The sequence below is a fragment of the Tupaia chinensis genome, unplaced genomic scaffold, assembly GCF_000334495.1.
Source record: "Tupaia chinensis unplaced genomic scaffold, TupChi_1.0 Scaffold000534_1, whole genome shotgun sequence".
Lineage (NCBI taxonomy): Eukaryota > Metazoa > Chordata > Mammalia > Scandentia > Tupaiidae > Tupaia > Tupaia belangeri.
Genome location: NW_006160047.1, coordinates 317,069 through 343,282, shown reverse-complemented (window position 1 = coordinate 343,282; position 26,214 = coordinate 317,069). Strand labels below are relative to the sequence as shown.

At 36.9% G+C, this 26,214-nt stretch overlaps 1 pseudogene; it reads left to right on the top strand.

Moving 5' to 3' along the window:
- The first annotated feature begins 5,134 nt into the window (after nt 1-5,134).
- Nucleotides 5,135-26,214, top strand: part of LOC102499088 (histone H3.3C-like) — an 83,415-nt pseudogene continuing 62,335 nt past the window's right edge.

Here is a 26,214-nt window from a genome sequence, read left to right as displayed (position 1 = left end):
CATGTAAGCAACAAGAAGACCAAGAAAAACAAGATGATCTGTACTGGAAGTCCCTGCATGCTCTTCCCAGATATTACCTTTCGAGGGTAATCACTATCCTGATTTCTTAGGGCATCTAAATGAAATCACAAAATAAGGTACATATATTTTATATAAATCTTATAGACATCTCTTTCTTTCCATTTGGATCCTAACAACTTCTACTGAATCCTACTAATCAGGCCAGACTTACTGTGACTCATAGAAATTTTAGGAACTTTGGGTTTAAAATATATTTACTGAGGGCTGTGATTTATTGTTATTATACTTAAGCACTGAAAGAGAAGAAGCTATTTCCAGTGCATTATCTGCTCACGCACCTTTACTCCACCTCACTTCATCCTTCTGGGGCCTGCTGTTGCCAGGTGATGGAAAGACACCTGGCCTCTGGTCAGGGCAGAAGCCCTGTCATGATGAGAAAGGGAGACACAGATTCATAAAAGAATGCGGCCAGGGGCTGGCCAAATAAAGTGAAGAAGCATTCTCTGAGCTTTTGTTTATTTTACTTCAAACGAACTCACATACAAAGAGAGCGCCCCTGAAGCCACAAGTAAATGATGCAGACTTTTAGCCAAATGGGAAAAGTGCCTTATATGGCATGTCTTGGACCCTTGTGCTGTTTCCAATTTTTTCTGCCTCTTAGTTCTAAGCATACCATCCATATAAGTTAAATAAACCACATTGGGCTAGAGCTTAAGTTAAATATCAAAATCACTGCATGCTGACCGTGAAAACTCACTCATGCTGAACATTTGTGGGTTATCAGGATCAAAGTAGACTTCGATATTTATCAAAAAATTTAGCCCACCGTGGTTTTGCCTTCATTAACCTGGTATGTATTTGAAGAATTCAATAGAGTTAATGCAGGCCAAGCCTGAACTGAATTTTTTCAACTTAGGAAAACACTTATTCTCTTGAAGAGATAGGTATCAGTTTTTAAATATTGGGAAAGGGCAGAATAACATAAGGTTCACACATGGTTGTCTGAATACGACGAGCTCTCTCTACGACTGAATTATGTTTTGTACGTGAAGAGACACAGAAATAAATCTGTCTTATACAATGCGTCTAATACTGATCTTAGATATTATGGGAAATCATATTGAGCCTAGATTACATGATTTTTCTAGTTTTGATCTAAAATTATTTTAAATGTGAACAAGCATCGCTACATAATCATTGGTTGCTGCAGGCATCAGAATAAGCAAAAACAATCCTCTAAAAAATTTCATTTACAAATCTATTTTCCACAGAAATGTCTGGGTGCTGTGGCTGTTCCTTCTGAATCAAAGAGAGGGGAAGTTTACCTTAAAAAAAAAAAAAAAAAAGAGACCTTCTTGTTTGTGGCATAATCGCATTGCTGCAAAGAGAAGTGGTCAATTAGTCTATCATTTTATTTAAAAGTTCCAGTATTATAATCACTGGTGTGCTCATTGCCAGTTACCATTTTGGTATATTCCTTTTTTTTTTTTGGACAGGTTTTTGCTATAGGGCGCGTGTGTTCGCCAGACAGACAGAGAGAGACAGAGAGACAGAAAGCGAGAAATCACCCCCTGGGGGGATGGCCTAGCCACAATCCCTTCTCCTGCATTTTCCTCTCGGGATCTTGGGCACGCACGCACACGCGTCTGGCGTGAGTTTAAGCCACCGAGCCAAGGACGCGAACCGTAGTCGACTACGTGGGAGTCCAGCGGCATAGCCATTACGCTAACTGCTGGTCCAGTATATTCTTTTTTAAAAGCAAGGATGATATTTCATTAATTATGTCAGTTTAGAAATGACATTGTGGAGTGAGGGTCAAGTGTGGGGTGGGATCAAAAGAAAAAAATGATTTGCATCAAAAGGCTAAAGAGATTGTCCAGATGTTCCTGGTAATAAGGAAAATGCTCTGAATAAGAGAATGATAGTCAGAGACAGAGGAAGAAGCTTACAAATTCAAATCAAGCATCTAAAAACTTTCCAGGCAAATATTTAGAGTAGCATCTGTCATTAATGAGTTTAAATATGCCATCTTATTTAGTATAAAGACATAAATATAATTTTGGAAATACAAGAAAAATGATGCTTGGGAAAAACAGTGTTTAGTTTGATACATTAATTTTATTTGGTTTTTAATGTGTGAAAATAACATTCATTATTTTCTCCCTAGTTATAATTATAATGTGGTACCACATTACTTTTTTAAAAAGAATAATTTATTTAATTTTATTTATCATTATTATTTTAAAATTTGCTACAGGGCATGGACACTCACGAGACAGAGACAGAGGGAAAATAAAGTAAGCCACCAGGTCCAGAACTCGAACCATAGCTGGCCATGCGGGAGCCCAGCATCTCAACCACCATGCCACCTGCTGGCTCCCACATTGCTTTTGAGGTCAGTTCTCTTCCACCCCTTTTCAATTGGATTCATTATTGTCTGCCTCTGAGGAATGAATATAAAAGGCTATAATTATTTGAAAATATTACTTAATTTCTGTAATTATATACTCAATAGCTAAACTTTAACTTAGCTAAAATTGTACTTGTATTTTTCCTGCTGTCTAGCACAAGGTTTCTTAGTAAACTTAAGTATCTGTGGCTATAAATCCACAAGAATCACTCAGTGAGAATTTTGCATTCATCATAAAAAATATTTCTCTTAAGTGTGGTTCTGCAGATCATCTGCATCAGATTTCTTGGAAAACAGGGAGCATTAGGGAAAAATGTACATTCTTGGTCTCCACTACTTTTCTGTTAGATCAGAGTATCTGAGGGTTGTGCCAAACAAAATGTATTTAATGCATTTATGAATAATTCTGAGCTACAGTAAAGTTTGCGACTCACTGCTCTAGAAAATGTTGCTATGTTTATACCATCTTCTAAACTACAATTCCTCCAAGGAAATGAGAAGTATTTTTATAAAAACTATTTGAAGACATTCAGAGAGGAACAAATAACTTTGGTAGAAAATACCTAGATGTGAAATAATTTCCAAAATGAAAATTTTCTTCTTTCCCTGTTGTTGACATTTTAATTTTAACATATAAACAAATATCTGGACTTTAAAAGATAATTTTAAAATTCATATAATCAAACATATTTACATAGCTATCAGCTACCTTTGAATTAGAAACTATTGTGATCCTATTCTATAATCTAGAAAATTTAGGATCAGAGATGTTAAGTGACTTAGTCAAGGACACATAGCTAATAAATTGCAAAGCTGTCATTTATACTAGGTGACTTGGCACTACTTCAAGTAATGTCTCCTGCATTTTCCCTTTTTAAGTATTACCTGTAATATCTGTTGAATCTGATATTTACTTTAGTTAGAGTCAAAGCTGAAAAGCAGAAATGCTAAGGAATTATCCCAAGCCTAGCCCTGCATTACTGCTGTCTGACACGGCAATGATACTAGTTCTTGAATTTCCTATGAGTCTGTGACACCATAGAAGGTGACTGACATTTTTAGCAATAAACTCTTTATACTTAACCAAAGGGGCCAAGGTTTAATATCCTTTTTGAGTTGCATAAATTGGAAACTAATTTTTTTATGTTTATTTCTTCCATGAGAGAGGAAGACAGAGAAAGAGAAAATGAGAGAGACAGAGAGAAAAAGAGAGAGAGACAGGTACAGCCAAGAGAGTCTTCATGCCATGAGTTTACCCTCAGCTCCAGCCAGCCAGGACTATGGGCACATGCCTGTCCGCCCAGGATGCACAGGGAGACCTCATGACCCTGAGATTTTTCCCATATGGCCTCAGCAAACAGAACATTACATTACTGTGGTGTCCTCATGGTTTGCCAGAAACTATTTAATCTTCATCCACTGGGAAGGTTAATGGAGAATTGACTACACAGAGGAGAAACTTGCCCCCATAAACTTTCCAAATAACCAGACTGAGGAAATCACAGGTTCAGAGCCATCCCTCAGGAATGCTCCTCAATCAACTCCTCTATGTGTTGACACCCTGTTTGGATTTCTAGGAGCTTCTATAACAGCATAGGCTTATTACTACAAGAACATGAAGATGGAGGCACAAGTGGTGCCACATGAAATAGCAAACATGAAAAGTACACCGTGAATCATTCAGGCTTGGAATGGGAACACAGGACAGCTTATCAGTGTATTAATGCTGTCACTTAATTCAGTTGCTAGTGAGGGTGTTTATAACATTCATGCCAGTAGCTGAGTCAAATTCTATTACTTGGTATACTAAGAAAAAAAGAAGATAGGTACTACCTTATAACTCTATGAAGTGTGCAGAGAATAGGAATTCTTGATAGAAAGCCAGTTGAAGAGCCTCTGAGTTATGCCACCATGAATACATTATACACATGTATGGCTAAACTGCAGCTTACATATCATTGACAGCACAGAGCAGAGTTCTGGTATGAAGAACCAGCAGGCCACCTGTCTTTATTGAAAATGACACATTGGAATGTATCTGCAGTTGTTTGAATGGGAGAGTGTGCCAAATTGTTTTACCAGAAATCCTCTCCTAGGAATGGACTGTTTGCATGTGTATATGGTTACCTCACTCAGGGATTGATAGAACACTTCACTATTGTTGGGGACCTGTCTCATCATTCAAGGAATGTGTCTGGCCGGCCATATGGGACATCTCATCACTTTATGGAAGACGTATTCCAAAACGAAACAACAGGTCCAAATGAGACCTCGCTTATTCACATCTTTGTTTGCTTCTCTGTTTGCTATCCATGTTTTCTCTGGTATTTTTCATCGAAGAAGTCAGTAGACACAATTGTTTACTGAAAGGCTTACATGAGAGCAAAGTTTTGTTCTGCAGGCTGTGGGTCATCTGCAATGTGTTATCAAGATGTGAATGCCAGCAGATAGAACACAATTGAGTGCTGTCAAGTCACTCAGAATTATTTGTCTAATAATGAAGGAGAAAGGAAAATACAGCAACAGAGTTGGGGGGTGCGGGGTGGGAATCTTGTACTTAAATACTGTCCAGTTATTAAGTACTAAGTCATAAATTTTGCTCGCAGCCAACCCCGCGGCTCCATCGCTCCCCAATGCCAGAGCAGCCTCTAACTCGTGGGGCTCCAGTTGAAGAAGCTGAGTAAGTGAGGAGGTCTCTATACCATGGCTCCTACAAAGCAGACAGCCGCCAAATTCACCGGTGGTAAAGCACCCAGGAAGCAACTGGCCACAAAAAGTCGCTCGCAAGAGTGCGCCCTCTACGGAGAGGTGAAGAAACCTCATTGTTACAGGCCCTGTACTGTGGCACTCTATGACATTAGACGTTATCAGAAATTAGACGTTATCAGAAATCCACCGAACTTCTGATTCGTAAACTTCCTTTCCAGCGTCTTGTGCGAGAAATTGCTTAGCACTTCAAAACAGATCTGCAGTTCCAGAACGCAGCTATTGGTGCTTTGCAGGAGGCAAGTGAAGCCTATTTGGTTGGCCTTTTTGAAAATACGGCCTGTGTGCTATCCATGCCAAATGTGTAACAATGATGGGAAACATTTCATTCTTAAAATTTTTTTTCTCTTCTTTCTGTTATATAGTTGTGTATGTATATATATATATATATATTTTAACCGTGGGCTCAAAGGTACCTAAGTATATGATTGTGAGTGGAAAATAGAGGACAGAAATCCAGTATTGGCAGTTTTTCCATTTTCATTTGTGTATGGAGTTTTATTATAAATGTGGAGATGTAAAGTATTAATGCAAGTCAAAATGTTTCAGTGAACAAGTTTCAGCAGTTCAACTGTATAACAATTCTAAAAAAAATCACACACACACACACACACACACACACACACACATTCACAGTCTTAAAACAACTGCATTATTTTTCTGATGTCTTTTAAAGGAAAATTTCTCTGAATGGTAAAAGTTACAATAAAAGTTATAATTTAAACTTACTAGTTATATGAAAGTTTTTACTTTTGTTTTGATGTATTTTTGTTAAGTTCTCTGCCTAATGCTCTACGAGAAACATTACTCAGTTGTAGCACTCTTGACATTTTGAACTGCCTACTTGTTTGCTGTGGGGAACTTCCCTGCAACACTACCATTTTCGTGCAATTGCAGGATGTTTAGCAGCAAACCTGGTCTCTACCCATTACCTTCTAATAGTATTCCCTTAGGTCTTGAAAGACAGAATGTTTCCAGGCATTGTCACATGGCCAAGAAGACAGAATTGCTCCAGATGGATAGAACCACTGCTCTAGTATTATGTAGAGATGCATCATTAATGTTTTCTAAATTAGACAAAGAACAATAACATTGTAGTTTTTCATGTCTTTCTCAACATTAATAGAGGCAACATTGAAAAATTTGACTATCAGATATTTTTGAAATTTTTTCTCCTGTTTAGAAACATTTCCTTCTAGGGCAGGCAGGTGGCCTGGTAGTTAAGTTGCTAGATTCCCACATGGCCAACCACAGTTGGAATCAGAGACCTGGCAGCTTGCTTTCTCACTTTCTCTTTCTCTCTCTAGCCAAATTTTAAATAATAATAATAACAATGAATAAAATAAATATTTTTTTTAAAAAAGAAACATTTCCCCCTACCAATAGAAATACTAACCTGTATTTCTATTGCGTATTCATTTAAAAGCAGTTGTTCAACACAACCATAGAGGTCTTAGGTGTCATACTGGGTCAAACTTATTAATCATCTATCCAATCTATGATCTAGCATCTGATGCTCACTAAGGTATATTTTGAGACTTGAAAAATACTATAACATTCCCCAAAGGATCCCCAAAATCACTCATTTGATTAAAATACCCATCATAAATGAGTTACACCGTAAAACTGTAATTAAATTGTTTTTGCATTAAACCGTTTTTATACCAGTTTATAGATGAACTTTTTATGTGTTAGAGGAGACACATTTCTAAATGTTGAAGATCTGAAAGGCATGTGTACAGTTTAGCTGAGAGTCTGTCTCATACCAGACTTTTCTCTTCCTCCTTTCTGTGAACTGCCAAGAATCAGCCTTTTTCTGATAACCACTGCCGCCCATTCTATCTTTTGGGGTTTTGTTATCCACCAAGAAGGAAGGCAGAAGCTTATGAAGTCTTGCCAGTTTGACCCTTAATTTACCTACCTCTGACAGAGATGCACAGACCACTTTTGTTTTAAGGGTTTTACTGCTAATTCCTCTGGGAAAAATATTGAAGAGATAAAAATAACAACCGTGGGAAAGTGAGGAAGGTTACAGACGCTTACAAAGTTCTTACAGTCTTATTCCCTTGTTGATGGTTTTTGACTCTCTTCTGAAGGCAGGAATCAGAAACTTCCCTTTGAATTCTGTCCTGTGATTTTATTTCTAAGAGTGGGGCTAATCCAAATGTCACTGCTCCTCTGAGCCATCTACAGAGTAGGTGATTCGCAGTCTTTTCTCCTTGAAGGTCCTGGTTCACCACTGAAAAGACTTGAGGCAGATGCAAATGTTCAGGCTTTGCCCCATTAAACTAGTCTCTATTCACACAAGAATTGCACCTTTCAGACACTTCCTCACAGTAATTTACAGTCTCCTATCTATAGTCTTGATTAATTCTCCTCTGAGCCATCTACAGAGTAGGTGATTCGCAGTCTTTTCTCCTTGAAGGTCCTGGTTCACCACTGAAAAGACTTGAGGCAGATGCAAATGTTCAGGCTTTGCCCCATTAAACTAGCCTCTATTCACACAAGAATTGCACCTTTCAGACACTTCCTCACAGTAATTTACAGTCTCCTATCTATAGTCTTGATTCATTACTCACAACAAATAATGCATGCTATTTTTTTTTAAACTTGAAGGAGTGTTTTCTTATTCTAAGCACTTCATATTTTAATCATAACCCTTCTCAGTATTAATTATTTTCATCATTTCTCACATGTAAATATATCTATCTATGGGCTAAATTTTTCTTTTCCATACTTTCTTGGAGTGTGACAACAAGGAATACATATAATCCTGTTTTGGTACAAGGTCAGATTCCTTTGTTGAGCAAATGTGTATTATCAGCTGGTAAGTGCAGAGACTGTGAGGCACTGAAGATACAGCTGGGAACAAAATAAAAACTGCTATCATAAAGGTTACATTCCAGAGGTGGAAACAGACTGTAAACAAATAAATAAAACACATAACATGTTAAATGATGATAAATGCTATAGAACATAGAAAGCAGAGAAGGAGTAGAAATTGCTGATTTGGAGGGGAATGTATGACATTTTAAGTGGAGTATTAGGAAAAACTTTATAGAAAAGAGATAGTGAAGACTTTAGGAAGGTAAAAAAGAGAATTATTTAGAGGAATAAAAACTAAGAGTATCATCAACTTAGTTTCCACTAGATAAAAGGAAGAGCCAATGCAGATGCCCCAAGATAAGAATATGTCTGGCATATTTGAAGAAGAGCAAAAGCTTTAGTTTGAATGGGATGAAGCACATGAGGGGGATGAAGGTGGAAGATGGAAGAAATGGAGAAGAAATACTTTTTTCATCTCTATGATTACTATTCTTCTTAATATACTCAGTATTTTATAGGCTATTATGACAATAGCAGAAATAGTACAATGTCTTTAAAAATATTCTCAATGACTCAGTCCAGGAATTTATTAATTAGCCTTTGTCAGCAAAGTGCTACATCTGGTGGAACCATTCCATAACTTCCAAAGATGCTTTGACATTTGCCTAATTCTTATATTTCTTCTTAACAAGCACATCAGGAAAAAAAGAAAATCAAAACAAAAACCCAAACCAAAAACAATGGCAAATCAGATAACTGATTGATCCTTGTGGCTAAGTAGCTGAGTACCAATGAAAGCTGGGGAGTATCCTAAGGTTGGTTGAAAATATGTTTTCTGGAAGCTCCAGGGACTTTGTGTTTACATGAAGTCAACTAGTGTGACAGAATCAATGTCTTTGTCTCAGAATTCTCAGCAAACACCTGAGGTTCAATCAGATTGGGTAGGAGAAATGCACCCTTCAACCTCTGAACAAAATTTTATGGCTAGAGGACCATCATGTGACAAAGCCCAGGAGATACCAGGTTCTTGCAATGATCATGATCTAAGAGTAGGGAGTAGGACCTGATATCCTCAAGACACTTGGGATAATCTTGACCTAAGAAGGGAGAGGACACCAACCAGTAAAATTGTAAGTATACCTATGGTGATAGAATATGAATAAATGAGGAACCAGCAGTTAGCATAATGGCTAAGTTGCTGGACTCCCATGTAGTCGACTGTGGTTCGCATCCCGGACCAGGTGGCTTAAAATTCATGCCAGGCGCATGTTCATGTGTGCCCAAGATCCCAAGAGGAGAATGGAGGAGAAGGGATTGCGGCATGACCATGCCCCCTGGGGGTGATTTTAATGAGAGATTTTTGGTATAGGGCACATGTGCTCCCTGGAGAGATAGAGAGACAGAGAGACAGAAAGTAAGAAATTACACTGCAATCCCTTCTCCTCTATCCTCCTCTTGGGATTTTAGGCACATACACACATGTGCCCAGAGTGCGTTTTAAGCCGCTGGGTCTGGGACTTGAATCATGGTTGGCTAAGTTGGAGTCTACTAATGTACCCATTATGCCATCTGCTGGTCCCAGTTTTTAAATTCTTATGGCTTAGTACTATTTCTGGTATATAATAGATACTTATGATTATGGATTTAATATTGATCATGTTAATATAAAATTATTAAATAAATTAACATTCCTGATGAAGACAATGAAAATAAAATAATGGTTCTTGCCTTTGTATATTTTGTAGAAAACATTGTATTCTAAGATCTAGGTTGAAAACTGTGTATGTCAGCTACACTATTTCTAAGAAATGACCTTACTTCTGATTTTACCCTCAAAACTCTCAATAGAATAATTTGGAGGATAACATGAACCTGTTTTGGAATAGCATTAAAGTATTCTGAGAGGAAAGAAGAATTTCACATCCAGAGAAGTTTGGTAAAATTTAAGAAAATATTCTTTGCCTCTCAAAAATAAATAAATAAATAAATAAATAAATAAACCTTTCATTGCCTTTTTCTCTGTTGAGTTGTAAGTCAAATCCCACTTTTAAGTAAACCCTTCTCTTTTCCAGACTTCTCTGTTCATCAGGTAGTCAGAGGGTAGTACAAGTTATAGCTAGGCACATTTGTAGATAGCTTATATATGTTATTTTACTTAACTCCCACATAGGTAGTACAGAATGGGATTTAATAATCCAGTTAGATTCAGACTGTCTAGGATAAAACCCTGGCTCCTTCACTTGTTAGTTGTGTGACCATGGACTGGCTATTTAATCCTCTGTCTCAATTACATTATTTGTAAAATGGAGAGATTAAGTTCACGTCTCAGATCTGTTATAAGAAATAACGCAGGGCCAGCCAGTGGCACTGTGATTAAGATGTCTGGATCCCATATGACCGACAGCGTGATTTGAATCCCAAACTCTGTGACTTGAGGAACATATCAGGTGTGTGTGTGCAGGCTCAAACTTCAAAATTTTGAGGGGAAAATGGAGAAGGAATTGTGTCAGGGCCATCCTCACTGGGGGATGTGTTCTCACTTTTGCTCTCTTTCACTCTCCAAGAAGTGCAGAAATTCTTTTTTTTTTTTTTTTTTTAAGAAATGGTGTTAAAATGTACAAAGTACCAAAAAGCATACCTGAAACATGGTGAGCATTCAGTAAGTACTGTCTATTGTGGTAACAGTGTTACAGCTTCTGCTCTTCAAAGGTAGGAAACTGAGGCTCTGAAAATCTCAGTAATCCTACTACTGTCCCAGAGTTGGAATGTCCTAAAAGAGGATTCGAATGCAAATATGTTTGATGCTAACTCCACAGTTCTATGTGCTACTCCCTGGACCTTTCTACCTTTGTCTTTTTACTGACATGGAAGTACAAATTTCTGAGTATCACACTGCCATCTGGGTGAAATGAGAGTGCCATCTGGGTGAATGTTCTTCATAAGTACCACAGGATCCTAGCACAGGGTTTCACACCCTGTGGGAGCTCAATAAATACTGCTAACGTGTTCAGAGATGTCCCGCTGCAGGGAATCCTAGCTCCAGGCTGGCACTAGAAAAGACGCAGTGCTAGAAGCTTGTAAAATACAGACTTCACCTGGAAACAGGGGCACAGAAGCCTTCCTCATTAGCCTTCTCTCATGACTTGGATGACACAGGGTAGTTTGTCAGACGAACCACTTGTCAATTTAGGCAAATCGTAAGGGCATGGAAAGTCAGGTGACTCAGAGAAAACCTAGCAAGCCTAGAGAAGATGTGGCATGATGCCGTATGCCAAAACTTAATGCTGAGAGTCCTCAAGTCTCCTGAGAAGAACGTTGTTGCTCTTCTATGTACTGGGTGCCCAGAATAGTTGTAATAAAGAAAAGCTGTCAATATTTTAAAGAAATGAATAGGAGAAAGCATGCCCAAAATGCCAACAGTGATGGCAGCAGGATTCTAGCTATTTCTATTTTCTCTTGCTTTTCCATATGTGTGCATGTGTATGTATATATAATGTGTATTTTAAAAGTTTATTTATTTCTTCCTAGTGAGAGACAGAGAGAGGAAGAGAGACTACCCAAACCAGGTCTTGTCATCATAATCTACCCCAAGCCTCAGCCAGTCCTGGATCATAAGCACACATGTACCCAGCAAATTCCAAGCCTCTAGATGAGAACCTGAAAGCTTCTCTCATGGGTCAGCTTTGTAGCGTATCAGGTTCTATCTCTGTGCAACTGGCCAGTCCTATCAGATACATACATATATATACAAATTTCTGACTATTAAGTTGCCATCTGGGTGAATATTTTTATATAATATATAATATATATATATGCGTGTGTGTGTGTGTGTGTACACACATACATACTGCTAATGTGTTCAGAGATGTCCCACTGCAGGGAATCCTAGCTCCAGGCTGGCTTTAGAAAAGACGCAGCGCTAGAAGCTAATAAAATACAGACTTCACCTGGAAGGAGGGGCAGATACACACACACACATACAGGCAGGGCCTTGTTATTTGTGATTCTCCTGCCTCAGCTTTCAGAGTAGCTGGGACCACAGCAGCATTTCACCGTGCCCAGCCTTTTAAGGAGTGAAATTGTACCCCAGTCTCCCGTATCCCAGACAGCAGTACCAGCAAGCATATACCACCACACCAGGGTCTCCATGCTTTTCGCTCACGTAGTAGGAATTAGTTTGTAATAAGAAAAATTTGATGTAAAAACATACAGTAACAGTAAACTTTTACATTACTTGAATTGGCTAGCATAATGTTGAAATATTTTAACTTTTGAAGTCATGTTCATCCTGGTCTATGCTGAGTTATTGATAGCTTCTGAGGAGTTACTCTGGAATAAAACTGCATGAATATGTTTTATATCAAGTGGAAACAATTCTCAAGAGCTTTAATGCGTTTACTCACTGGAGAGACAGAATATACATGTGTGCGTGCACACACACACACGTGCGTGCACACAAACACACACACATGCATTTTTAAGCACCAAACATACTGCAAACAGATAAAAGGAAAAATTCAACAAATTCAAATATCTAGATATTTGTCAAATGAACGAATGATATCAATATATCTTATTTATTCATAGAAACAATTTTGGAACAAAATTCAAAATTTCAGAGCAAGATGAGTCATCTAAAAGGTAAAAATGTAGAATACAGAAAACATTATAAATTTTAGTTTTTTTGTTTTTGTTTTTTTTGAGAGGTTTTTGCTATAGGGCGTGAGTGCTCGCCAGACTGACAGCAAGAGACAGAGGGATTGAAAGCGAGAAATCTTCCCCCAGGGTGGATGGCCACGCTGCAATCCCTTCTCCTCCATTCTCCTCTTGGGATCTTGAGCACGCATGCACACACACCCGGCGTGTTTTAAGCCACTGGGTCTGGGACACAAACTGTGGTTGACTATATGGGAGTCCAGCGACATAGCCATTATGCTAACTGCTGGTCCCATAAATTTTAGTCTTAAAAGAGTTTAATTTATTTAACCAGAGTACAAGGTTATTCTGTGTGTGTGTGCACACATATATGTTTGTATATGTATGTATATGTCTTTCTTTATCTCTTTAGGTGATGTATGGGTTATCCAAAGCATATTAAAATCATTCCACAGGACTGAGAGCTAATTATTTCACAGAAAACATTTGATCTCCCAGTTCACATGTTTCCTGCTCAAATATTTCTAAGAGAGTTTAACAATGAAGACAAATGGAATGATGTTCCTTGTGTGTGTGATTGTCAGAGGAATTCTACAATTTAGTAGGATCTAGAACATTTTGCAGTAAATGATCCAAAAGGAGGAAACCAGATTAATCTGATCTCTCACTGTGCTAAGCATGATCAAATTAAGCTATATAACTAACTCAAAATAGCTAGCAAGGGAGATAGGCAACAGGGTAAAAAGTCAGAAAGCAAAGAATTTCTATAGGAATAAAAGGGAGAGGGGGCTTTTTCTTTCTTTCTTTTCCCTTTTTCCCTTTCTTTCTTTCTTCTTTTTCTTTTGTAAGGCTCCTGCCAGAAGAGCAGGTCTGCTTTTGAGTAGGATCTAATTCAGAGCATTGAACTCCATAAAATTCCTTTGTCAGCACTTCACTACTTTATACATTTTGTCTATAAACAAAAAGAAAATAATCATTTTAATGCATTTTCTAACTCTATTTCAATATGTAAGAATCATTCTTACTTCTTTTTCTTCTGGAAACAATTAATATACAGGAGAAAAAAGTGATTTTTAAAACCCTAATGCAGATCACGATTTAGTTTAAACCTGTTTTCTTTTGTCTTCCACATTTATAGATTTGCAATAATTCTATTTTTAATTCTCAGGAACTTTGGTCCATGGTGCATTACTCTTGTAATTCTCATGCTCTAGTTTCTCTTCAGTTTGTATAAATCTTTCTCTAATATAACTGAATACAATGAAATATATTGATATTTATAAACGCTGAGTATTCAGCCCAAGGACATAAACATTGACAGAGGTTATAAGACAGAAGATTTCCTGAAGAAGTAAGTATGCATGCCTGGATTTCTTATAACCATTAGCACAAACTCTCAGAATCCATGGTGGTTCTCCAGTTGTTAGAGCTCTCAGTAAAAGGGTGACCTTTGGCACATACCGAGGAAATGGGTCTCAGTCTTCATCAAAACTAGCACGATTCTTACTTTGAAGGAATTTTGGAAAGCATGATTGTAGGTCTTATTCTGAGCAAAGTCTCACTTCCTGTTTTACTTCTTTCAGTGAAACTGTGAGTTGCCTTGAGATGGTATCCCCTTGAGCCATTTGAGCTGCTCTGGAATTGTACTGAACTATGAAGGTTTTCTTTTCTTCCTCCCCCCACCCCCCACCACTGAATCACAAGGAACAACTCAGGTGTGCACTAAGTCATTCCAGCTATAAAATGGGCCTGGCATTTACAGACGAAGATGCCATTTGGAATGGTGTGCTCTGAAATCATGAGGAAACTCTGCCTCCGTTGCCCTGAGACTGGGATGTCATCATCATGTAAAAAGGTTGCTAGACACAGTGGAGGCCATTCTACACTAAAAATGATAAAGATATTGATGAGTTTTATTTTGTTTTCCACATTCTGGCTAAAAATACAAAACAAACACCTAAGATAGGCAGATATACTTACTGTGAACTGGAGTCTCAAATCAGTATTCAGTACTTGCAACTCTCCCATCTATTCAATCCTCAGCTTTGTGTCTGTCCTTTGCATTGTTATAGCTTTATTTATTTAGTTAGTTGTTTACAACTACCTTATCTTCAGATTTTTCTTAGTCAAGACAAATTGCATTCAAATATACTCAGCTAATCATTAAATGTACTCTATAGAAAAGAAAGACCAAGCAGGTACATCTGAGGCAATGACAGCCGAACAATCCAATCATTTATTTAAATGAATTAACCTAAATGTTTTATGCATAAAAAGTTCAATAAGTTATAAATCTCAGAACTTAGTTTGTGTTTATCAGAATTTTAAAAGCCTTTTATCCTCTGCAAAGTATTCCTATCTAAATCATGGTCATGACATTTCATTTACAATAAAAGGAAGGCTCTGAAAAATCCCCACAATTCCCCTATTTGTAATCAGGAATACTGATTAACACAAGTTCAGTTTTCCATTACAGGGTAATATAGCGATAAGATAAAGCTTCATTTCAAGGTTGAAATAATACTGCTTAATTCTACTGTGTGTTTTCACCTTGAATATTTTGTTTTTAACTGGAGTAGTTATATTCCAAGTAATTAAGATGCCGCAACTCTCTTTGAAGCTCAGAGAATCTAATCACTTAAACAAAAAAGGTCTTATTCCCATAAGCTAACTGTTGGCAATTGCAGATGTTTTTGAGCAACCTTACATTCCAGAGTTCTGCCACACCTCCTGAACTAAAGAATAGGATGAACTTTGCTTCTTAGTGTCCTCCACAATTTTATGAAAAAAAAAAAAATAGGACTTACTTTGAACTTCACCAAGATGTAGCTCCTAGAGCAGCATATAATAAAATGATTTTTATGGATTTTTCCATAGTAGGGCAATGCTTTCTAAACATCAAACTCCATCTAGTCATTCCTAAACAAAAATCAGGACTTCTAGTTATTCCTACCTAGGCCTGTTAGCCTGGGTAAACACTTCAAGGTTGACCCTGAAGATGGCCTGACATCAAGCAGTGGAGGACTGCCCAAGTTACCAAATTTTGAAATATAAGTGGATAGCAAAACAGGAATTACTAGTAAAATCCATGTGTATAGTTCAGTTATGGTCATGCTGTGACAATTGATCTTTGGTCATGGCTTGATATAAGAGAGTTTGGAGAAATCTTCATTACTACCAACAACACCCTCTAACATGTCATTACTATGACATGCGAAATGAACAAACAAAAAAGGTGGGGCAAATCAAATTAAAACTAATTTTTTTGAAATAAGAATGGTAAATAGAGACTGGTAGATGGCATAATGATTATGTCACTGGACTCCCACATGGTCGCTCAGGGTTCAAGTCCTGGACCCCAAGGCTTGAAACTTAGGCTGGGTGCACATGCAGGTGTGCCAAAAATCCCAACAGGAGAATGGAGGAGAAGGAATTGCAGAATAGTCATCCGCCCTGGGGGCGATTTTTTGCTTTCTGTCTCTCTGGTGAGCACACATGCCCTATAGCAAAAAGTCTTTCTTAAAAACAAACTAAAAAGAAAATCTTAGAAATAATATTTGGGGGAACCAGCAGATAGCATGGTAGTTAAGGCACTGGACTCTCACATGGCCAACTGTGGTTCAAGTCCTGGCAGCTTGCTTTCTCACTTTCTCTGTCTCTGTCTCTCTTTCTTTCTGTCTTTCTCTGGTGAGTGTACATGCCCTAGTGCAAATTAAAAAAGAAAGTAATAATAAATAAAATAAATAATTAAAAAAGAAATAACATTTGGAATTTCCAGGCACTTAAAAATATGTAAAATTTCTCAAAATTAACAATATTTTTATAGATTAGTCTTATTACCTAAAAGTAAAGAAGCAGACAAAAGAATAAACTTAGGTTTTTCATGAAAATTCAATCTTCTTTGGAACAAAACCCTCCTCTGTTATCAGAATAGATGAATATGTAATGTATTTGTTGAATGCAAATATGTGTTGACTGAATGCCTGAGCAACTGAATGAATGAATGAATGAGATGCCTTACTTGTATATCTATGACATTATCTACCCTATTTAATCAAGGACATTCTGTTATTTTTAAATGGAAAATCAGAACAATGTTGCTCCAAGACTCCATGTGGCTAAACCCTCATGAAATTATTATTTATATAATACTATGTTTATTCTACTTGATGGAATTGCACAGAAGGCTGATAAATTTTATTCTGACTTCTATTAAAGGAATGTGGGAGAATTAAATTTGAAGAATATTATTCTCTATGTCTGTGAGTATTACCCTAGAACTCACCAATTCTTTCATTGGTTACACCACATTTGACCTTCATTCTTGCATGTATGGCTTAATTGTCTGCAGGTTATTAAAGACAAAGCTTTCAGTGAGTTCACAGGGTTGGAGACAACGATCAGTAGCAAGGACACTGTCTTGCTAACTTTCAATAAATACCACTTTAGAAAATCAAAGTATAGCATGTATAATGCAGGAGGGTAAATACAGGAGCTGATTAAGAGTTTTGCTTTCAAAATCTGAATATTTCTGATACCATACCAAAATTAAACACATTTTTATCAGAGTCTTAAGATTAAGAAATTCTGTATTTTCAACATTGATCTGTGTGCTCTTAATTACTCACTACACTGCTGATCATGGACCTTATGATTTGGACTTAGCAGAAGGGATGAGAAAGGCCATTTTTAAATGTGATTCTGCTTTAGATCATGGTCTCCATGAGAAGTGAAACTATACAGTTTGCTCCTCCTCTTGTCTCTATGAATAGCTTTGTTTTGACACTGGACGGTTGAAGGACAATCTTCAGATTGCCATTCTTCTGTAACAGTCATCCCTCATATCTGTGGTTTTGCGTCTGCAGATTAAATAGAAAAACAACTAGTTGCATCAGCACTGAACATGTACAGGTTTTGTTGTTGTTGTTGGCATTTTTCTTTAAACAACACAGTATAACAACTATGATGGAGCATTTACATTGTATTAGAGTTATAAAATCTCTAGAGATTATTTAATGTGTACTAGAGGATGTGTATAGCTTACAAATACTGCTGTTTATTTAAGGGATTTGAACATCCAAGATTTTGATGGAGGGGGAAGATACTGAGGGATGATTGTAGCCAGAAATGTCTGCTAGACCTTGAACATTATGGCCATGAAGTTGTTGAAAGCAACCTATGAGCCAAATGTCACCTATGTTTCAAAATAAAGGCAAGATAAGTACAGAGTTTTAACCTTTAAATTTTTGTACTGACTCTCTTCCAAGGAGCTCAAGGTACATTTTAAACACTGTATTATTAACCCTAATACATCCTCAATATGGCTCTGGCCAAATACCTACAGGGTGAAATCCTCTTTCCTTATTAATTTTGTTGACATTTTAATATCTCTCTGAGCTCTCCTAAATAACTTTGATCATAGGTGCCCCATAGAAATAAATTAGGTGGATGGATAGAAAGGATGAATGAAAAGTTCACCAAGTTTCATGGCTGTTATTGTTGAGGATCCATTAACCACCAGTTTTCTACTTAAGCTTTTTTGTTAAAAGCTTCCATATTTTTTAGTGAGTGGCTTATCATTTCCCTAGCACAAGGCATCACTATTTCAACAAGAAGACTGTAAAACATTTCTGAACAAAAGAAACAATGGAGACTCCTGTGTAATGGATCCCTATTTATTTTTAAAGTAATCAATAGTTGTTTGTAAGTAATTGCAGTATAATCTGTAAGTAAGGTAGGACTGAAAACACACATTTGAGTTATGTGACGGTCTAATCTGTTCAAATTAGGGGACAGAATACAGATGTTGTTGAGATACCTAGTTTTAGTAAAGTATCAATGTGATCCTTACAGGACTAGTTTTGTATTGTATATTTCTTCTGAATTTCAAAAGAAGAGTAAACTTCCTTGCACTACTAAACTACTACACTAATTGATGTTAAGCACTATATTTTCTATTGAAATCAATAAAGATAATCACACAACTACAGTTCAACATATCCCATTCAGCAGTCTTGAAAATGCTTGAATATACTAATCGGTCTGCAGCTGAGCCATTTTGGTCTTTAGATCCAAGGAGGATGAAGTACCCTTCTAAGTTCACTATATATAAGTGAATAATGAAAGATTTAAACCACAAAGTGTTGTTGCTGTTAAAGAGACTACTCTTGAAATGGTCACACAGGGTTAATGTCTCTTATTCCTACTGCTTTTAAAATGAACAGTACTGAGCGCTGGAAATGTGGTACTTATTTTCAAGGAATCAGTGTATTTAAAACTGGAGATTTATTCCCCCCCCCTCAAAAAAAAGAAGTATCTTTTATCAGCAAATGAAATTTATTAAGAATATTAACAATTAGTTTCAGAGGACATACTGAGTTGAGACTGTACTAAACATCTTAGCATGTGTGCTCTGAAAATAATAATTATATGAAGATGGTACTATTATTTTTTTTTACCATTTTGAAGATGAGAAAACTGAGGCTTAAGCAACCTAATGTAAGTGTACATTCAGGGTTGTCTGGATCCCAGGGACTTATGTTTAGACACATAATGCCTATGCTCTTCTGGCCAAATGGAATTACTGATTGGCAAGTATTTTGTTTATGGGAGTACAGGAAAGATGTTTTCTTTCTGCATTACTGCTGAGAGGAAAAGCAGAGGCATGAGGCGTGCTGGGGAAAGCTGAAAACATTGATTTTAGACAGCCCTTATGTCTGCTTTATGCCTCAAATTTCTGTGGTTCTGTTAATTTGAACTAATCTCTTAACTTTTTTGTCTTCCTTCCTTTGTTCTTAATCCATAAAGTGAAGATGATATCTACTTTTCATATATAGTACAAGAATATTGGAAATATTTCTGGCACTTAAAGAACGTAATGAATTGCTTTAACTATTATGTAACCGTTGTTTCTCAAACAGGAAGTCCAAGGTTGCTCTCTGGGAAGGTCTTTTCAATGATCTCATCAGGGTGTCTAAAATCATGAAAAGTGACTATTCAGGGAACCAGCAGTTAGCGTAATGGCTATGTCGCTGGACTCCCACGTAGTCGACCGCGGTTCATGTCCTGGACCCGGTGGCTTAAAACTCACGCCGGGCGCGTGTGCGTGCGTGCCCAAGATCCCGAGAGGAGAATGGAGGAGAAGGGATTGCGGCGTGACCATCCCCCCTGGGGGGTGATTTCTCGCTTTCTGTCTCTCTGTCTCTCTCTGTCTGTCTGGCGAGCGCACGCGCCCTACAGTGAAAATCTCTCCAAAAAAAAAAAAAAGTGACTATTCACATGTATTTTGAGAGAAGGAAAGAGGAATATTCTGACATTTTCTTATAGCATGCAATGTGAGACCCTTGACTCTAAATACCCAAAGTAATGTTCCAACTCTGATTTCAAAGATAGAATATTTGGGGACCCTACTATACCAGGAGCACAGCTAGTTCCACATACCATCTGACTACTTAGGGAGATAGATGTCCTGCTCAGCCCTGCCGTGCCCAGGATATCATGCTTTCCATTCACAAATGAAGTTCCATGGGTGCGTTTTGTACAGCTGAAGAAGACTAAATTGCCTTTTTGTCCTCCTTTGTCCTTCTCCTTCTTTTTTTTTTTTCTTAAATATACAACCACTGCATGTAGTTAGAAACAAAAGAAGTGTCTGCTCTCATAAACTTGCTGTCAATTCCTATTATCTCAACAAGTCAACTCTTTCCTGACTTGCCAAACTCCTGCAGTGGCATCTCCATCTTCCATTCACCAATGCTCAGTAAATTAATTTATTTTCAACAAATATTTATTGAATGTCATCTTTGGCTCTTCTTTCCAGTCAATTGCCAGGTCAGCCACCTCAAATCCTTTCTAAATGGAATTAGCTATAAATAAATTACAAAACCAACCAACAACATCAAATCACCAAGACCTGTTGAATCATTCTCTCCAGCTCTTTGAAGACATTGCTTTCTCTCAATCTTATGTTGTTATTCTATGGACCACGTAAAATATGAAATTATGGAAAAATAATTATGGTTCTTATAAAATACCATAGAAACTTCTGAATAAATTCTTTTTGAATCATTATTATTCTTTGAGGGAGAGTGAAAATTTCTCTACAAGGTCTAGTCAGACAGTGATCCCTTTCTTCCAACCCTCGAGCACATTGGATCTTGGGCACTTGCCACATGCTCAGCGTACTTCTAGCTGCCCAAACCAGGGATTTAAACCGTCATTACCATGTGGGGTCTGGCTTCTCTGGAGTTGGCCCTGAGTAAATCCTGTTAATTTTATTTATCGTTTACCTTTGCTGACCTCTTTGTTTTTTTCCCTCTCCATGCACTCAATCTAGTCTAGCATGTGAGCTGGCATTAAGACATCAATGTTTCTATGAAGTTTTCCCCAAGTACCCTGACTAAGGGAATTCTTCTTCTTCTGAATGTCAATAGCATTTTCTCTCCACTTATGAGAACTTTGTCTTTTTTACTTGTAAAGAATTATGCAATTGCTTTATTATTGATTTGTAAAACTAATAAGGGCAGAGATTATAGTTTACAGCATGGTAGAAGTTTAATAATTTTTTTTTAAATTAATGGTTTCCATGTAATCATTATTCATTAAAACTGAAAAGAAAGCAATTTGATTGAGAAAATTCCTACTAATATGTAAATAATTTAAAAATCATAAGTTTCAGGGCCAGCAGGTGGTATGGTGGTTAAGGACGCTTGACTCCCACAAAGCTGATTGTGGTTCAAGTCTTGGACATGGCAGCTTGCTTTCTCACTTCCCCCCTCTCTGTCTCTGTCTCTCTCTTGTCAAGTTAAACTAACTAAATAAATAAAGTTAAATAAAATAATTTCTTAAAAAAAATGTATGTCTTCCAGAAGTGCTTGCATTTTGAAAAAAAAAAAATGACACCATGCAAATTTGCTGTAGTTTTGTATCATATGTTTCTTCTTCTTGGGATTATGGTGCCTACATTTCCTGGAGGAAAATCCCATTTCTCTCATATTACATACTTTTGATGTACATCATTGTTACTGTTTCTGTACCAGAAATAGTGCAAAATGCACAGACCTGGAAAATGGGATATTTTTATTTCTTTAGCCTTAATAATTAAGTCGGAGATGGGCAAGTGACCTGGAGACAATGGAACTCATGAAGGCTTTTGCTCATGTTGCTAAGGAGAAGCATTTGGTCTTTGCCACAGAACTCCAGACTGGAAGGATAAGAAGCTGGACCACCTCAGCTATCTTCCGACATACTTGACGATTCAGTCTAGATAATAAATCCATGTCCCATTGCCCCGCCATCGTCATTCCAAGCCCCATCCACCTGCCCAGCAGAGACCTATGGTTCCAAATACTTCCAGATTCCATAGTTCACTGACCCGCATGCCCTGTGCCTGTGACTTATTCTGGCAGCCCAGTTCCAGGTACATTTCATCCTCAGAGGTTGTTAGAAAATTCAAGCTCCTGAACCTGGCTAGATACACCCTACTCTGATTGAATTGCACATTCTCCTTCCAAGAACACACCCGGGAAGAACTGTTCTTTTCTCCTAACACTACAGAACCTATTTTAAAAAGTAGGAAGTAGCGTGTACTTAATCAGATGACTAAAAATTAGCACAGAGACCCAAGAAATATGAAAAAAACAAGGAAATATCTCTTTCTCAAGGGAACACAACTCCTCATCCTCTACTACAGACAGCACCATAGATCCCACAGAAATATAAGAAAAAGAATTTAGAATATTCATAGTGACAAAGGGTAATGTTCAAGTTTGAACTTCTAAATCCATCCTGTCACACTTATGCCAGGGAGTTGCAGTGATGTTAGGCAAGTAAGTTCTCTGTACAATTCAGTGTAGCTTATACCAATATGTTAATTAGGATTCACTAGTGAAACAGAACTCACAAGATAAGGCTTGATCATAGCCTGAGACCCTGTCTTTTTCTCTTTGTCTCTCTCTCTTGTGAAAGAAAGAGACTAAAAAATAATAACAATTTAAAAAAACCCTGACAAGATACTTTAGGCAGAAAAAAAAAATAAATGTGAGTGAAATGTTTACAAAATTATTGTAAATCTTAAAAGATGGAGCTTTTGAATAGACTTCCAGAACTCTGTAGAATTGCTTTGACCGGGAAGCTATAACCTGGGCTGCATTAGAAAGTATGCAGTGAGGATAGCTGTTACTTCAAGAACATGCGCAAAAGCTACAAATCTGGGGACAAGGATCAGGATCAGGAATCTTCTCACTTTGGAATCTTCTCCCACCAGCTCCCTACAAAGTTTATTTTTTAAATTTTCTTTATTTTTTTGGAGAGGATTTTGCTATAGGGCATGTTCGCTCGCCAGAAAGTCAGAGACAGATAGAGAGACAGAAAGCAAGAAATCACCCAACAGGGGGGATGACCACGCCTCAATCCCTTCTCCTCTCTTCTCCTCTCGGGATCTTGGGCACACACACACATGCACCCAGTGTGAGTTTAAGCCACTGGGTCCGGGACTTGAACCGCGGTCAACTACACGGGAATCCAGCGACATAGCCATTATGCTAATTGCCGGTCCTCATACAAAGTTTATTTCTTCAGAGAAAGAGAGTGAGAAGATAGAGAGATATAGAGAGACAGAAAACAAGAGAGAGACGGGCACCCCAACATGTCCCCATATCACTCAGCCTGGATCTGCAGTGTTGTGTTGTCATTATGCTGCTGGCTGGTCCCCCTAGAATCTTCTTTTGATCTTATCAGAGCTGGAACATGCACACCAGACCAGGCTGTCTGTTCTACTATGACTGATTCCTAATGCCCACAAGGATGAGATGACACAGTGGTATGATGATGCAGAAAAAATTCTACATCTTCATGAACTTGCTGGCTAACAAAAAATAATAATTGTTAATAGGAGCATGGAGTTTTTCTCCTTCTCATATACTTTCAGTGCCTCTAATTGGAAGGACCTCTCTTTTCCCCCTTGTGCCTTGAAGCCATGGCATGGAATATGGGAAGTACAGTGCTTTAGTTTTCAATTTTTATTGTAGAAGAATATGCTTTAGGAAAAAGAAGGAAAAGAAGGTGAGTGTCAATTTATCTCAGAGAGTTTGAAGAAGATTTCATTCACTTGACATCAAAAGATTCTTGTTTAATATACAAAGCTCTGGTCAACTTGGGTAAATTTCTAAATGTAGAAATCTTAAGAAGTATAACCAAGTGCAAACATTTCTGCAAAAAGGAAAAACTCAGGAATTATCTGGAGTCAGTTTTCTAAAATATAATATTAGGCATGTCATAAGCCCTTGGATAAATGTTTGTTAAGAGTTTTCAGAGATTGAGGACTCTCTTGTTTCTGTCAATGATATCCTATTCTTCCAGCTATGAATTCACAAATTATTTTAAAGTAGCTAAGGTTTTTACTGTTTATTTATTTATTTATTTATTTATTTTTAAGTTTCCAAAGGCAGGAAAGTGATATTTAAATGAAACATGAAGTAGCATTCTTAAAAATGTGAATTAGTTTATATTATTTGTGTCACCTTTTCCACATAACACTTAACTTTAAACATTGAGAAATCTAGATTCTTATTTGATGGCTGTTGTACTTTTCATATCATTAGGTTGAGAAAGTACTATAATAAACGCAAAATAAACTATAACATGTTTTCTTTTTTTAAGAATTATTTTATTTATGCATTCATTTATTTTTCATTTGACCAGAGGGAGACAGAAAGAGAGAGAAAGTGAGAAAGCAAGCCACCAGGTCCAGGACTTGAACCACGGTCAGCCATGTGGGAGTGTCCAGCAACCTTAACCACCATGCCACCTGCTGGTCCCCCAATATGTTTTCTTTTTACAATTTATTTTTATTATTATTTTTTTTTCAAATCACCAAATCTGGGACTCAAACTATGCAGTTGGCCATGTGAGATCTACCTGCCTTAACCACCATGCCACCAGCCAGCCCTACAATAACATTTTCAATGAAGTTCTTTTTAGTAAAACACAGTAGGTACTACATGTATTTTGCAGATAGAAGTATAGAGAAATTTAATAAAAGAATGTGAGCAAGAGAAGATATTAAAGATATTCAGGTCAAAAATATTTTCTATTAAATAATATTATAAGCAGACACCATAATTTATGTTAAGGCAGACTATTGACTGATAATAAGGTGTCCCTCTCGTATCTTAGTTATGAGAAAGAACTAATACAGTTTTCAAAGTTGTTGAGAAAATTTGAAACCTAAATATTTGGCCTATGACTAATACAATTTCATATATGTAGAGCAGCTTTTTATTGGAGAGTGACCTAATATAAATTTGGTGACTCTATATGCTTTGCATTTGCAAATAATTCATCAATGACATTATCTCTCCTGGGTTTAAAGAAAAAAGTATAATTTGTGCATAAAGTATTCATCTGTCAAAATTTTAAGTTCCCAACACACATTAACAAAAAATATTTTAGTTGAGTGTTAAGAAATTCACTAAAAATAAGTAATAATATACTATTTATGACAGGCTCATATTTTTCCAGACAAAATAAAATATGACTGAAATATAGAAAATATAAAATGATTATAACAATGAAAACTGTCAAATATAAGATGATTCTCTGGGATAGCTCCTTAGTGAAATCTTAGACATTAATTACATATACTAATGCTAAATTGTTTTTCTCACTCTCACAGAAAATGCATTTTAATATAACTATAATTTATTTAGTTTCTTATTCTTGTTTCAAAATACTATAATGTTAGGAAATGAAAATGTAAAACTACTTCTGTCACTTATAATCATGTTTGATTAGCAAATAGATACAATCTGATATGACACTTTAACTTAAAAATTTTCTTTCACTATGTTGAATGTTTTACTTAATAAAGTTGAAAACATTTTATTCATTAAAGGCTTATTTTCAATGGAACGTGAAATAACAATATCCATGAAACATGTATAAATACAAAATTCACACTAGAAAATAGATTGTTAGAATTTGTGAAAAGATAGGGGCCGGCAGGTAGCATGGTGATTATGGGTGCTGGATTCCCACATGACTGACTGCAGTTCAAGTCCCAGACCTAGTGGCTTGCTTTCTCACTTTCTCTCTCTTTCTCTTTCACTCTGTCCCTCTCTGGTTAAATTAAAATAAATAAATAAATAAATAAATATAAATAAAATAATAATAAAAAAGAATTTGTGGAAAGACAATTTGTGGGGCCAGCAGGTACCTTAGTGGTTGATGTGCTGGACTCCCACATGACCTACTGCAGTTATACAGACCTGGTGACTTGAAAATCATACAGGGTGAATGTGCCTGCATACTCAAAATACCAAGAGGAAAGAGGACTATGGCACCGCCATCCCCACTGACAATGATCTCTCATTTTCCTTCTCACTGTCTCTCTCTTCTCTAGCAAGTGCATGTCCTAAGGAAAAAAATCTTAATAAAAAAAAGAAAGAGAAAAAAAAATTTTTTTTGAGAGGTTTTTGCTACAGGGCACATGCGCTCACCAGAAAGACAGAGACAGAGAGACAGAAAGCGGGAAATCACCC